The 15318-nt window shown below is 40.5% G+C and overlaps 1 protein-coding gene across 1 annotated transcript in view; it reads left to right on the top strand.

Annotated features, from left to right (window-relative positions):
* The window catches only part of susd6 (sushi domain containing 6), a 31327-nt gene that overhangs the window by 10683 nt on the left and 5326 nt on the right, over positions 1 to 15318 (top strand). The gene's annotated exons all lie outside the window — the stretch shown is intronic.

Here is a 15318-nt window from a genome sequence, read left to right as displayed (position 1 = left end):
TACGAAGCAGCACCTTGGGTTTTGTGTATGCAAAGGATAAATAGCATCAGTCTGGAGGATTTTCAGGGCACAGTGCAAACGCTGCTTGTTTCATGTCTTTTCTGAGTCTATCTGACATCCCACTATGCTAGCTCCACAGAGCTCAGTTCCTAATATGGTGTCAATTCCTAACAGTAAGCCTTTGTGGTTTGTTTTAGAGGAAGTGGGCCCAGACAGTGAGTCAGAAGTGAAAGAGCAAAGATGGAAGCTCAGAGGGTCTATTCACATAACTGCATACTGCATGTTTTCTGCTCTAAATGTGTTGTGTATCAGGAGCCAGAAAGGCTATAACTTTCCCAGTTAAATAGATAAATATCCCCCCCCCCCCCCAAAAAAAAAAAAAAAATTATCCTCTGAAGTTGAGTTAAAGCTGTACATGAAAGCACTAGCAAGGACCAGAAACAAGCCCGCTGTGTGCTCTGTGTGGTGGTGACGTTAATGTATGTTCATGTGTGAGAAAAGGAAACGGCTCTCCAGGGCTCTGGGGGAAAAAAAGTATAGGATAAAGAAAGTGGTGGAGGGAAGAAGGGCTGAATTTCTAATTTCCTTTGTAATTTGTGTTTTTAACAGTTGATTGTTGTGCATTCATGGAGTAAATACATTTTTCTCTGCCTCATCAAGAGCTATTGTGCTCATAAATCCATTTTTCTTGGCATGTCATAAATCAGTCCAACCCAAGGAACTTTTTTTCTTGAAGGCTCAGTTTTAAGTCTTAAAGAACAAGACTTGACAACTCTCCTCTCTCTATAATAATGGAGTAGACTCTAGTGGCTAACATAGCGTCATTGCTCTGACCACAGAGGAAAATATCTGAATGGGCCATGCCCTACTTCTTGCATCTTCAAACAGGATAAGTCTTTGAAACTTGTTGCTTTATGTAGCAACAAAATGGTGTGTGTGTGTGTGTGTGTGTGTGTGTGTGTGTGTGTGTGTGTGTGTGTGTGTGTGTGTGTGTAACAAAAAGACCACAGTGTGTGAGTCTCCTTCCACACTATTGGTTTCCAACCATCACAGAAAGTTTGCTAGATAGGCTGGGTTTACAAACAGTGCAGCCCAAGGGAGGGGGAACAATTGTTCCTATGCAATTAACTCTTCAGAAAAGCCCCCTAAAGTCCTGTTAGCAAGGCGGTTGCAGGCAGGCAGGAGTAATCCAACACACTGGCTACTGGCTCCTTACTGAAATGTGAGAACAAAGAAGGCTTTTAGCCCTCTATAGCCCAAATCACAGCAAGCTGCACCTCCGCTAGATCACCACTCAGCAATTAGGACTGCTAACTCAAGTCTGTGTGTGTATGTGACTGTGTGTAGAACACACTAGAGCCTTTTTTTTATATGATGTCTCTCTTCTTCTCTCTCTCTCCTTCTCTCTCTTCCTCTATGTGTAAAGCCAGCCATTAGCCAGGTGAGACTGGAACCCATTAGCAGCAGTCTGGTCGAATGCAGCAGCCTTTCTCTTTCATTACCTGTGTGTTTATCACTTGAGCCATCAATCTCTGCTCTCATCTTGTGTCATTTAACAGCTCTACCAACCAATCAAGCCCTAAGGGGAAACTTTAAATGCCTCACCAGACAAAGAAATACTTCATGAAAACAGATGCTGCAGTGTGGACAGGCGATGCAAGACTATCTCATTCACTTTAAAGTGTTGACCAGACAGTTCCATTACTGGTACACATCCCAGATGGCCAGGGTTATTGTTAGCTACACAGTGCTGCCTCCCAGCTTTTTGCCACTAAGCTTGTCACAATGTATGATTTACATTTTTTTTCTTTAGTGTTTATCTGTATTTTAAAATTTCTTCCCACTGATTTTGGTGCAGTTTTTGGTTAACATGTATATTGTCCTGTCCTTAAGATGCTTGACTAGTCCTTTGCCATTGACAGATGTTTCATCATAAAGGTTAATGAATGTCAAACAAGGAAGTAGTGGTACAAGCGCACCACCAGTAATGTACAAAATGATAATGTACAAAATGTACACAAAGCTGCTTTTATAACGTAACCTCATTCTTACTGGTTACACCTCAGGCTGATGTAGTGTGTGTTGTGTTAAAATCTATGCAGTTATCATGATTAAAACATGCCGCTTTGTTGTTTAAAGCTTTGGTTTTGGGCCTCTTTTCAAAAACTGAGAATCATTTTGAAGCAACATTAAGGCTGTGGAGAGGAGAGGCGGTTTGTAAATTGTTTTCCAGTGAGATGTGTGTGGTTGTCTGAAGCAGCAGGCAGTCATAATGATTTCCAAAGGGCCTCATCTGAGGGACCAGCCTGCTGAGTAGAGGACATCTCTGACTAATGAGCTGCTAAATATATCCCCCAGTCTCCTGTCTTGTGTTGCTTTTGCTTCTGCTTTTTTCTTTTTGTCATTTATTCACTCAATTTTTCTTAACGTGCATTAACTCCCAATGTTTTTGCCTACCTTTGTGAATTTCTGTTTTCTGTTTCATGTTTTTTTTTGTTTGTTTGTTTGGGTTTTTTTGGGCTTTGCATTGTCAAGCTGTCAAACCTTTATGTTAATCTCTTTCTGTCGTTGACTCTTTTTTTTTCTATCGAAGTTCAGTCTCCTTTTTTTTCTGCCTTGTCTTTTTTCCCTCCTGTCTCGCCTTAACTTTGATGTGTGTTTTTCAGACCCACTGAAATGGTGTGGGCTGGGGTTTTTTTCCCTCCTTTTTTTTGTATCACACCGTTAGTCAACAGCAACATCCTGTTCAAACAAGTTCATCAGCTTACACATAAGGCTCCGAGCATCCCACACACATATGCTGAATCTGCCAATGGTTGAGACATCCAAGCTGTTTCAAACTGTGAGCAATCGTCATGAGCGCACATGACGTGGGTGCATCGTGCATCGTGAATGGTTTTCTGTGTAGCAGTATGGAAGGGTAAAATGGAACTCACACTTAATCTCATGAAAATGTCGGCAGGATCAAGCATTGCTGCAAAAGTGTTATCACTACTACAAATACTCTACATGGTTTAGGGAACGAAGCTGACCAGATTAGCTTTCACTGGACTAAGACAACTTATCTGTTCTGTTGTTGACTTGGACAGCAGCAGACAGTACAAACCGGTACACTGAAGTGGAGTCTTTACACATCTGCATGGAGCCTTGCACTACATGTTTGATAATGACCTTTATCTCATCAAGATCCTAGCTTAATGGAGGAACGGAAACTCTAGCTTGCCTTCAATATATGCAATGACTTTACAGTGTGCACAATCTGACACTGAGTTAACGTCGAGAAAAGTTCAGGAATTTGGTTTTAGTGATAGGGGCCAATGATCAGCTTTCTGCTGATTTGACCAGTCCCCATAATATAATTGGAAAAACATTGTTATCTTGCTTTGTAGCTCAGTTGATCTCTGACGCTGTTGGCAAATAAAGCTGCACTTCCTGTTGTTGCGTGTCAATGAGGCCTTCCAACACATCGCCATTTGAAAGCTTTTACCATGAAGCAGAACAGCGGCTACAACTCCAAAACATAGAAAGATACTTGGCTATACAGAAATGTTTTTTGTCCTTTTACCTCAGCAGTACCTCTTTTAATGGTACCTATCATGTTTCAGCCAAAACTGCAAAAGTGAAGTACATTGTAGATATGTGCAGTGTATGTTCAAGCCTCAACATGTGGAGCTGTGGCGAGGCAGTGAAAATGGGAGAATAATGCACTGCCTCGCCACACAAACCCTAACTGTTACCCTAACTGTTACTTCAGCTTTACTGCAACTCTTCCTTAATCAACGGATTTCATTTTAAAAAATCAACTGGTTTAATAACTAAATAACTTCTCCAAAGTGCATATTGGCTGCTCAAATACAGTCACTCTCATGCAGAAAAAATGGAAAGCAAGATAAAATTTGTCTGACAGATTTACTGTTACTGAGCCAAGGGGAAGGGCTGGGCTGTACATGTGCTATCCTGCTGCATGCGTGCCGCTTGTTGTCATGGGTGGAGGTGCTGTACAGCTGTTTCTCTTTAACCAACTGAAATGCAGTTGGTTAAAGAGAAAATGAAATGCAGTTGGTTAAAGAGACTCTTATCTGATGTTCCTGCACAGAGAAATCAGAGAAATACCATCGCTTGATTTTGCACATGCTTTCAGTATTGAAAACGCGTCAGTATTATTTGTGTTTACTGTTTTGCAGGCCTGAAATGGGTTCTCACATAAAGCACATCCCCTTAGTCTCACCCTCTTGACACGGCTACTGACTTTGCACTGAATGCATTGTACGAAACTTGGCTGTGGTCTCAGGAGAATGTCCCAATTACCAATCAGCATTTCCTGCCTATTTCTCATTATTTCGTGTTTCTTTTTCCTTCTTTTCTTTTGTCTTGTCTCATCGCTCAAACTTTAAACAGCCCATTAGTTGGAGTGTTGAGATATTTCGTGGCCAGTTGGCTTAGGTCCACTCTAATGCCCTCTGTGCTTATTACGTAATTTGTAAACAGCTCTCTGTGACAAACAGCAGCCAAATGGTGAAAGTGTTTGTTTATGCTACCCTGGAATCCATTTGGATAATTGTGTTAGCATTTACGGGAAGCCGGCTTGTGTATATCCTGAATATCATATTTTTGTATTTGCATATCTATTTGTATAGGTGTCTTCTATCTATCAGAGTCAAGAAATGTCTTTTAAAGTGCTTATTTTGTCTGACAAAGTGTGAGCCAACACACTTAGATTTAGAAATTATGTGTTGTTTGGCTCCTCGTTTTCATGCAATGAATTTGCTAAATATGTTTAAATTGAACAGCTGGGGTTTGCATTTGTAGGCTGAAGTTATTACTACTAGTTGTTTATGTCGCTGCGCTGGAGTCCCACACTTTAGTTTTGATAATGTATTTGGCACATTTAAAAATAACTAGAAACTTGTGACACTCTTAATGACTGGAGGCTTGGCTAACTCCTAAATAAGAACAATTATTCTATTGTTTGTGTAAGTAAATGACTTATTTGTTGTTCATTGTTTTGTGCTTCCTCTTTGTGCTCTCATTCACAGAGCTAAAACGTAGTGTGGGTAAAGTTGCCCTCCTGGCCGCAAGGCCATTCAGGCTTTGAGTTTTATAACATAGCCATTCATGTCCATAAATGGCTATGTTTTAGGTCTACCCAGCAGTATAAACTGTACTTTGTAATTGCCTTATGATGATACAATAGTTATCTCTCCTTCTCTTTCTGGACCACTTACTAATAATAAAATCAACCTGTGTTTCTCGCTTGAAACTCTGTTGTTTTGTTTTTACCCTTTTTTCAAGCTATTATGTTTCTATATTCTTAGAAATACATCATTTTATATTCAGTGTTTTCCATCAGGGAGGTTTGGCCAAAGAAATCAATTTAAAACTAAAGACTAGACTGGAATCATTTTGTATTTATCGCTGTTTCATACGAGCCTGGAATTTTTTGGTCGTGAATCATTTTTGTCTGTGTTGAATACAGGCAGGAACATCTTTGCTTTATTACTCTATTCAGTAGGACTGACAGTAAGTGGAGATGTCATTATCAAGTTTATATTGCCCCTGATGTGTATGCAGTTTCTGAAATATTTAGCCTCTGACATACTGAACACAATTCATTGCTTGCTAATATGTGAATTTAAAGTGCTGGCTGCTGTTTCTTTGTAACAGTTGTATCTCTGATTAGGAGATAAGGTTGCCTCTGCTATACACAGAACAAACAAAGGGTATAAATGGATCAGGCTTTACAGTAAATAGTCTATCGGAAATTGTCTGGATTGTTCCCTGGGAAACCTTATGAGAAAATTAACTGATCGTTACAGCAGAGTAAACAGACTTGCAGTGTTTCTTCTTAGATTTGCCACAGACATCCTTTGACGTTCTTAGCTTGTTATTAAGAGTGTTTGGTAACAGTTTAAGGTTTTATGCTGAAGAAATATGAAACAGTGTATTGTCAGCTAAGTATGTTAAGTATATGGGCCAACTGTTACAAAAAATGTGAGGCACACATGGACAACAAACAGCATACCACTTCTATCAGCAGAGCAGGCTGCAAGTGTTAAGAGGTGACACACACTCATGCTTGATGCCATTTGTCCACCCTCTCGGTGACTTGCTCAAGCAGTTGCTCTGTCTTCGTCCAGTTGGACTTCATTACGTTGGTGGTAAAAGCGAGGCTGCAACAGTGACTGCATTGTCTGAGTGTGGGTAACATTGTTTCTGTATTCCCTGCCTTTCTCTTTTTGACAGGTATAGGATACCATAATCCTGTATTACCCGATGTTGACATAACAGAAGTAAACATTTATTGTTCTTGCTAAGTCTTCCAGTGCTCTGCAGTACGACTGCTCCATTTATTCGTGCTTTCCCTCTAGCCCAGAGGTGTCAAACTCATTTTAGTTCATGGGTCAACACGGTGCAATTTGATCTCAGAGGAGCCAGACAAGTAAAATGAGTGCATTAAAAAATCCCTTCCTTTCATTGAAAAGATGTATAAGTTACTTGTGAAACCACTGAGATTTAATGAGCCATTCATTCACAAAACACCCTGAAATCTCTTAATAAAAATAAGTGCAGTTTTGTCAGTATGTCTCAGATTACAAAGCTGTTCAGTGGAATACACTGAACCCTTTGGCCATGTGTTGGACATCTCTAGCTCTAGCCAGTGTGTTGTCTGTAATAAACTTGTGTCCTGTGCTTTTGCAGTGAACCTGTTAATGAAACAGCTCACGCAGGACTGAAAGGATGAGTTGGCCAGAAAAGAGCAGCCAGCTGCAGATTGAGCTTATGTCACGAGCACGAGTTTTATATAACATTTCTTTGCTATTATATCTCGTACACTGCTCTCAGCAGTGGCTCTGCTACTATTAAAACACCAGCATGCCAGCTCTGGTGAGCAGGGTTGGTGATTTCACCCTGACTTTCACCTTCAACAAATGTTCCAGGCTCAGCATTCATACCTCTTCAGGCTGTTAAGCTCACACTGTTGAAATATGATCAACCCACAGTTGCACTGACACTGCTTTGGTTAGGGGGGGGGGGTGTGTGTGTGTGTGTGTGTGTGTGTGTGTGTGTGTGTGTGTGTGTGTGTGTGTGTGTGCCTGAACACATGCACGTGTATGTAGGAGGGGTCCCACACACTCTTTTGTTTTCCTCTGAAAGCTGAGAAGAAGGAATGTCTGCCTCCCAGCTGTCCTCAGCAATGAGGGTAACAGCAGAGCGAAGGGGGAGCTCACTATTCGCCTCCTCTAACATCCTCCCATCTGTTACATGGAGGCTGAGAGTGAGTGTGTGTCTGTATGTTGAGGTCACACAATAGGGGTACTCCCCCTTGCCCTTACCCTTAGTCGCCTTGGCCTCTCATGCATATTTAACCCTTTAGATGCAAAGTTGTCTGTTGCCCTATTCAGAGGCACGCTGCTTAAATCTGTCACTGTGCCCCATCCCTCAATGAGCAGGAACAATGGGATGTATTGGCAGCACACGTGGCTTGCTAAATGCATTGCAACAGCAGGGGGGTAATGGGTGTGGAGGGGGAGGGGGAGGATGCCTCTACCTGCTTAGAGGCGATGCAGCGTGGGTTAGTTGCTCTGGGGTGCAGCTGCAGGAAGATAAGTGGCGACTGGATGGCTAAGTTTTCTGCAAAATGCTCCTTTGGAGGCTGGCAGCTGTTTGACTCATGTTTTCTGGCAAGTTTCCTGTTTACCCTACAAATGACAACGTTGGCTTTGGCAGCAGTGTAGATAACCAATAGTGGTTGGCCTTGGAGAAAAACAAGTATAGCCTGACTGATGCTGGATCAGGGGATGGGGGTCGGGGGAAGCTGTGTTTATACATAGGGAGTAAAAATTCAGATTCTGATTGATATTTACACATCCAACCCCTTATCCAACTTAGGATTGGCCACCAGCTAAAAATAGACGTGCGCGTGTGTTATGAGATTCAGCCAAAGTAGCTTTAGTTTTTATCGACAATAAGGTTGATAACAGAAGTAGTGAAGATGATGCTGCCGTTGATTATAGTGGAGCTGGAGTCTCTTCAGAGGGAAACAAATAGACAGCGCTGCAACCCACAGTTTTCTCGAGCTAACAATAGCAACGCTCGTTACTATAAACACAATCAAAGCCTTTGAGGCGAGGAAAACTCTGATCTAGTTCTGGACAAATGTTAGCTTGGACAGCTCTCACCACAGGGATAAAATGTATGTGCAAGACACCTTGTGATATACCTGCAACCTCTGCTTACATAGTGAGTAGACTGCTTGTATTTGTGAGTACTCAGGCTATTGTATAAAGGCAACATCACCTCCCTTTTCTTCATCCTCCACCTCTCTCCTTTCTTAAGTTCTTCCATCTTCCAGTTAAAGCTCAAGACATTGATCATCAGCGCCTTAAAAATGTGTTTCATGCTTTCAGATTTAAGCTGTGTTTGAAATTTATTCCAATGCTACAGTAATAGAAGTTCACTGTTTTTTTTTTTTAAATATTTTTTTCTTTAGTTTCAAGTTTCATTTCCAATATTTTTTTCTTTTTCATTTTTTGTGCTCTTTCTTTCTCTTTAAGCCCAGCCTTTACATATTCTAAGTGGAGTATGATTTGAGTAGGACTGTGTGTTTCAGTGTATCAGGGTTTTTAGTACAACAGGACACTGCTATTATCTGTCGCTCACATAACAAGCATCGGATGTTACATATCACCCACCTAGGTCGGCGTACTCGTTGTGTCACTGTATACTGTGTGAGATGTCTCTCTGCTTTGCTTGAGTGTGTGTGAAAGAACAAGTATTACACATAGAATCTTGTGTCACATTATGCAGAAGCAATGACTCATCTAATAACTTCTAGTTTCGTGCCTACATGACCAAATTATGAAATGCTTTCACTGTCAGGACTTCACAATACTAGGGTTTTTCCCAACATGTGGAAACCACTAAAGATGTGTTATCCTCCCACCAGATGAAAATAACCAAGACGCTGAAAATTTTTTGACCTTTTTAAGTGGAGTTTAATTTACTAAAGCATGGAATACATTTGATTAGCAAATGGCCAAAAATGCCAGGAAAATACACAGACTTCTGTTGCGTAAGGCACCCTAGACCAATTGATGTAATTATGTGCAGACCAGTCATGTTTATGAGGTCCATTATAAACCAGGAAAAATCTTTTACAAATACCAAATTTGGTAAAGTCAAAACTTTTACTGACCAGTTTTCTGTCAGTAATCATTTTAGTAATATTTTTACTTTTGTTAGACCTTTAACAATGACCACACTGTCAATTGTTTATTCTTTTTGGATATTTAAAATGAATCATACCAGATTTTACCAATGGTAGAAATGAGTTGGCGAGACCACTAATTCTTTCCAATGCTACCCTCAACACAGGCTCTGGTGTACTGTACTGTACTCTAATAACAACAGCTTGGCTAAAAATCCCACGGATTAGCAGGAGAGACAGGGGAACGTGGCGAAAAACAAAAAAACACCCATCCCAAAAATGACAGCAACGTCGTCAAAAACAACAACAACAGAGGACTTGGAGGGAGGCCGAAAAATGAACAAAAACATATTTACACAGCCAAAGAGAGCATCATCATCCCCTCGGTTTTGAGCTTAATCCAATGCACCCCCCCCCCCCCTCATAGCATATATCCATGCACACAAATTCCCTCGCTCCCTGACACACTTAAACATGCACACTGGAAAACACACCCTCTTTTATGGCCCATTGTTGCATAGAACAACCAGACAGTTGGCTACAGAAGTCATCAGTATCTGATTTGCTTTAGAGCACACCCAGCTTGTAATGGAGGATAATTAGAAATTTAATTTGCTGGGGCAAAGAGGGCTCAAACCCTTTTTCCCACTTCTGTTTTCCTCAATCCATTCCCCACCCCCTCCAGCTCTTAGCAGACTGACTACCATCAGTAACAGATGGGAAAAGGGAGATATTCACAGCCCGTCCGACACTTTAGAGCAAGGCAGGCGATATTAACGCCCCCCGTGGTCTTAGTCTCCTAGAGCATAGCCTTAAGGCGCTGAATGTTGGGATTAGCAATCAGCCTCATGGGTGCCCTGTGTGGGCCCAGTCCTCCCAAATGTTTCCCCAACCTTTTAGCAACTAAGCTCTTTCGTCAGCTTACAACTGCGTTCTTAGATTTATTCTAATATTTTAACCTTTTCACATGTTTGTTTTATTTAACTCAATATGGTAAATGTTGGAGCATAATACTGCTGGGGTCTTCAGTGGATAATGACGGCAAGTAGGGGATAATCTGTTGGCCACATCCTTAAACACAAATGTACTTGTACAAATGTATTATTGTTTTTTGAAATTCTGTAAGTGTGCTTTTTACACTTGTTCCTTCCACTGGCTTTCACAAGGCACTTGTGACTCTCCTTTAGTCATTGTTTTTTTTCGACATTTCTCAAAAACCTGCTCTCTTGAGCAAACTCTTAACATCAGACCAGCGAGAGAACAGCTTGTGTTTAACTGTGACTCATTCCCTTCTTCATAAGCACAAAACGTGGTGTTCTGAAATCCACTCTGGCATTGCTTAGTGCTTTAATCATTTTTCCTAGTGTGTGCTTTCAAAGCTAGTATTCAATTTAGGCTGAGAGGCTGATGGAAAAGGGGGAAACAGCAAGGTTATACATTATCTTTACCACTGCACCATCTCTGGGCACCAAACGAGTGTTTATTCTTTCCTTTAACAGCCTCTATCCATTTTTGCTTGCCCGATCCATGGTGTGGTATGAACTGAAGACTCATCTCCCCATTGCTGTAGTGCAGAGCCTCTCCCTCACACTTATGACTGTTAGTTGACACTTACCTGCTGCAACATGTCTCATTGTGGATTGTGATTTCTCAGAGCCATCATGTTCCACGGTAATGACGTATTTCTGCGCTCTTCCTTCTCTCGCTCTTCCTCCCTTCTCCTCCTGTTCTGTTTATCTCATGAGTGCATATTCCTGTCAGTATTTTATGATTTTACTGCTTCTCGTTATTTTCTTTACCGCTTCTAAACATCACCTCTATCTTCTTTGGTAATTTTCAGAAGTACTTCTTTTCCCCATCTGTGCTCTTTTTGCAGTTGAATATAATTATATATTTGACCCTCAGGTAGGCTCAAACTAGTTTTGACAAGTACAGTCCCATGAGGGTATGGGTTTAAGTCAAATTTCTTCACTGCTCCACTTCCTTTTGACGTTTCTTTATTTTCCAGATCTTTTTCATCATTTTCACTTTTTAAGCTGTCATCAATTTGAGTTTCTCTATTCCCAAAGGATCCAGTAAGGGAAAAAGTGTGTGTGTGTGCATGTGTATTTTACCCATACCTGAGTCCATGTTAGCACTATAATGCAACACAGAATTACTTTTATTATCACTTGAACAGCTAAGTAATTTCATAGCACCATTTTAATAGTTTTGTCTTTAAGCTTTATACGAGAACCTTCCTGAGACCAAAGCTGACATATTGAAAAAAAGATACATTTACAGTCTTTTCCACAAATTCTTACTTGTGTTGTTCAATCTGGGTAGATAATAGAGGTATCTGATGCTGTTTAAAACATCCTTACAATAGTACAGGGAACCACACTGTGTTCCTCTGCAGTTTGTAAAAATATTCTGGGCTGTTTCTGTCGTGACAAGCAAAGGCTTGTCACTGATTTTCTTTGTGAATGCTAGTCTTGGTGTAGCAGATGCAAATGAAAACTCCAATAATGGAACTCTCACAGAGCTCATATGCAGTTCAGGTTTTTCCTGCCTTGACTGAAAGCACTTAGTTTGCTGGGCTTCTTAATGGAGCAGAAGTTCCCACATTGCCATGCATTTCATTGCCTACGGGGTTCATTCAGACTGGCCTGACTTCAGTAAACTGTGTGACCTGAACAATCTAAGCCTGTCATTGGAACAGTTTCTTACTGCCCTGTCAGCTAACACCATGATCATGCAGGAGCCTTGTTGACTTACCCACAACATAAACAAAAGTGTATGTGCTTAAAGTTACAAGAAGAGCGAGCCTCTCATTCTTCACTCACAAGTATTATACATGATTTGAGATAAAGCCAGATTAAACTCATTCTCTGATCTCTTCTGTGTTTTTCGGCTCATAATTTTTTATCAAGCAGCACATTTAAATACAGTATGCAGTCTGAACTCATTACTATAGAATAAAGAGAGAGAACAGAGGAAGCCTTTGTTGTAATAGGTTTAAGGTATTGGCATTATGCATCTTTTTTTTAAATCTGTCTTTGTCTAAGAATAGCATTAACTCAACTTACATTAATATGCTCATGCATTTGTATCTGAAGCAGTCCTGCAGATAAGAAAACATTCAAAAGAACAAAAGGATGAATGCAATTACCACTGATCTGTCTTCTGCACTGCTATTGACTACCTTGCAGTGCACCACAAAAGATCAAAACAGTGGCTAAAGGCTGTTGCCCCAAAATGCCCCCTCAGGCCTTTTTTTTGTTCCCTGCTGCCTTTCAGCCCAGGGTCATTAATTCATCACCTTACCACCTCTGTTACTACCATCCTTTACTCAGAGGTCCTTTAATCACCCACAAGCAGTTCAGGGACCGAGTCATGGTGTCAAATGGCAGCCTGAAATAAGTGCAGACAGTGTTTGTATGTGTAGAAGAAAGCGTGACTGTGTGTGAGTGTGAACACTTGATACTACTTTAACACACAAAGCTTGGCATTTCTTGTAAGGAAACTCCAGCTCATTGTTAAGGTCTGATTATTACTGGTAATCTCTTTCAGTACATTAAGGCAGCCCTTTAAATATCTCTTTACAGATCCTGCCTATCAAAGCCAACATGTTTGTGTCTGTTTGGATTGTAGATTTTAATTTAGGTAGCTGCTGTAATCATGTTTTTGAACTTGAGATTCAGGATGGATCATCTAATTACATTTTGAGATGTGTGTTCTGTATTAAATCTGTGTACTATAGAAGCTAACTAGAGCATAATTAGTATTTGATTAAAAAAATAAGCAATCAAGAAAATGAATGTAGGAGCAATTATATTAAAACCAAATGCGATGTTTCAGTAAAACCAAATGTGAAACATTTGTGTGTTTCTTTGTCTTACATCATCTTTGACTTTGGTTTTGGACACTTGACAGGGTGCAGCTGCTAATCTGGTGATATCATCTGTCCTTTTGGGAAACTTTAATCAGCATTTTTCAGGGTGCTATGTTCTAAATAGTTAGTTATTCAAGATAATAACAATGTTATCTTGAGCTTAAGCCATAATGAAAAATAATTGCTAGCTTCTGCTGATAAAATTAGATGATTTGAAAGTAAAGAGGGTTTAATGTCAACCTCATTATCTTCAATTTTATATCTAAAACTGTATTTATAATTTTAGAATATACCTACAATAATGTTATGGTAACTGCATGTTTTGTTCTGCTCAAAACACCCAAACACACACACCCACGAGCTCAGGGTGTGCCTTGTTTCTGGGTGTTGACTTTGTGTGTGCGTGCGTGTGTGTGTGTGTGTGTGTGCGTGCGTGTGCGTGCGCGTGCGTGTGTGCGCGCGTGTGTGTGTGCGTGCATGTTTGTTGTGTATGAGTAGGCACTCGCACATTTAGAGTGTTTGCATTTAATCTTGTGCTGCCAGCTTAGAGCGGCATTTCTCTACGGAGATTAGAGGATGTTCGAGGCACTGCTGTGGAAATAGTCTCTCTTTCAATCTCTATACACACACACACACACACACACACACACACACACACACACACACACACACACACACACACACACCACTCACACACACAAGAGGCAAGACAAAGTGCCTGTTTGTGGTGTTGGTGTGTTTGTTTGTTTATGTCAAGCAAGTGATAAAGCACTGCATTAGACCTTGGCTAATATGATTTTATAAGTACTCAGACCAGGGATTAAATAATGAGCCATATGGTCATTAGCGCTGATGGCATTATTAATGTTTTTGTGTTGAGTGTTTAATTTTACTTGTTAGTAAGAAAAGCCACAACACAGTGTATAATTCAAATCAATAAATCAGACAAATATGATGTACGGATTAAAAGACAAAAAAAATCCTTCACTTATTATGACAAAATTAATTTATACATTATTGCCCAAAGGGGTTTAAGTGTTTATTGGAAAAATACCCGACCTCCTCCCAAATGGGTCACATGGGTGGTAATAAAAATGTATGTGTATGATCCGCATATCTTTTTTCAGTCATACCGAAAGCAAAGTCAGTCTCCTGCTGTCTCAGTTTACACAGGTGTTGCAATGTTGATGTCAGATCGGCTGGATTTACAAGCTCTGCTCTCGCCAGTACCAGCTCTTGCTGCCTGCATGTATTAACATGGCAGTGGGAGTGCAGCACAAATTCACTCTAACACTGTGATTAAACAGTCGCACAAGACGCAAAGAGCAGTTGCCGTGTCACTGCAGTATGTATGTGTGATATATGGAGCACAGGAAGGTGGATCAAAGCTCGATTAACTTTAGGTCTTCTGACTCATCTTGTGTTTATTGGCTGGCTTAGAGCTTCAAGTCTGTCATTAGCACGGAGTAAATGAGCCTCGCTAAAGACTCTGTCTCTCCGCCAGACAGATAGAACTAATGTTAGCGTGGGCTGAAAATGGTTTAATGAACAGCAAATAATCAAGAGAATTTAGATCTGTATGAAGCTCCTTGTGACATTTTAATCCACTGTAGGCTCTTGAGGTATTCTCTAAGATGCACAGCACGGCTGTCTCCACCTAACTTGTCGTGTTGATACAGTGCTTCTCTCTTGCTGTTGTGAAAGCAGCCTAGTTTCAAGTAACAATACCACAGAGCTTTAATTATAAGCTCAACCTGTCAATTTGACAGAGGCTCCCTCTGTAAAGTTGTTTGACCCTGTGGCAGTCGCCTGCAGGGGAGACCAAGATGCAGTTTATGTCAGAGTAATGAAAGGACAGCACTATATTCCAGCAGCATTAATCTACCACTAAAATTTTAGTCAACGGAAAATGGTTCCCTGTTAAACTTTGATGGAGTCGGACAGAACACAAACTGTTTAATTCATAAATTTGGCACAATAATGGTAAATTATTCTTCAGATAACCCAGCAACTTCTCAGTCAAACACTTCCTGTTTTCTTGTAAGCCCTATAAATTGGAAAATTCTACATGAATTGATCCTTAAGACGTACATCATTTCCAGAAGGAGTTTCAGCTTCATTTAGTTACATAATTTATAATCGCTTTATATGGATCAAGATCCCAAATTGGATGCTGGCCTGCAGCTGGCAGTTCCCTAAGTAAATGAGGGGAAGAGTTCTCAGATCCTGTTAACGT

Source organism: Simochromis diagramma, unplaced genomic scaffold, assembly GCF_900408965.1.
Source record: "Simochromis diagramma unplaced genomic scaffold, fSimDia1.1 OVJJ01000802.1, whole genome shotgun sequence".
Taxonomy (NCBI): Eukaryota; Metazoa; Chordata; class Actinopteri; order Cichliformes; family Cichlidae; genus Simochromis; species Simochromis diagramma.
The sequence above is the reverse complement of the archived record's forward strand: the minus strand, read 5'-3'. Positions and strand labels throughout refer to the sequence as shown.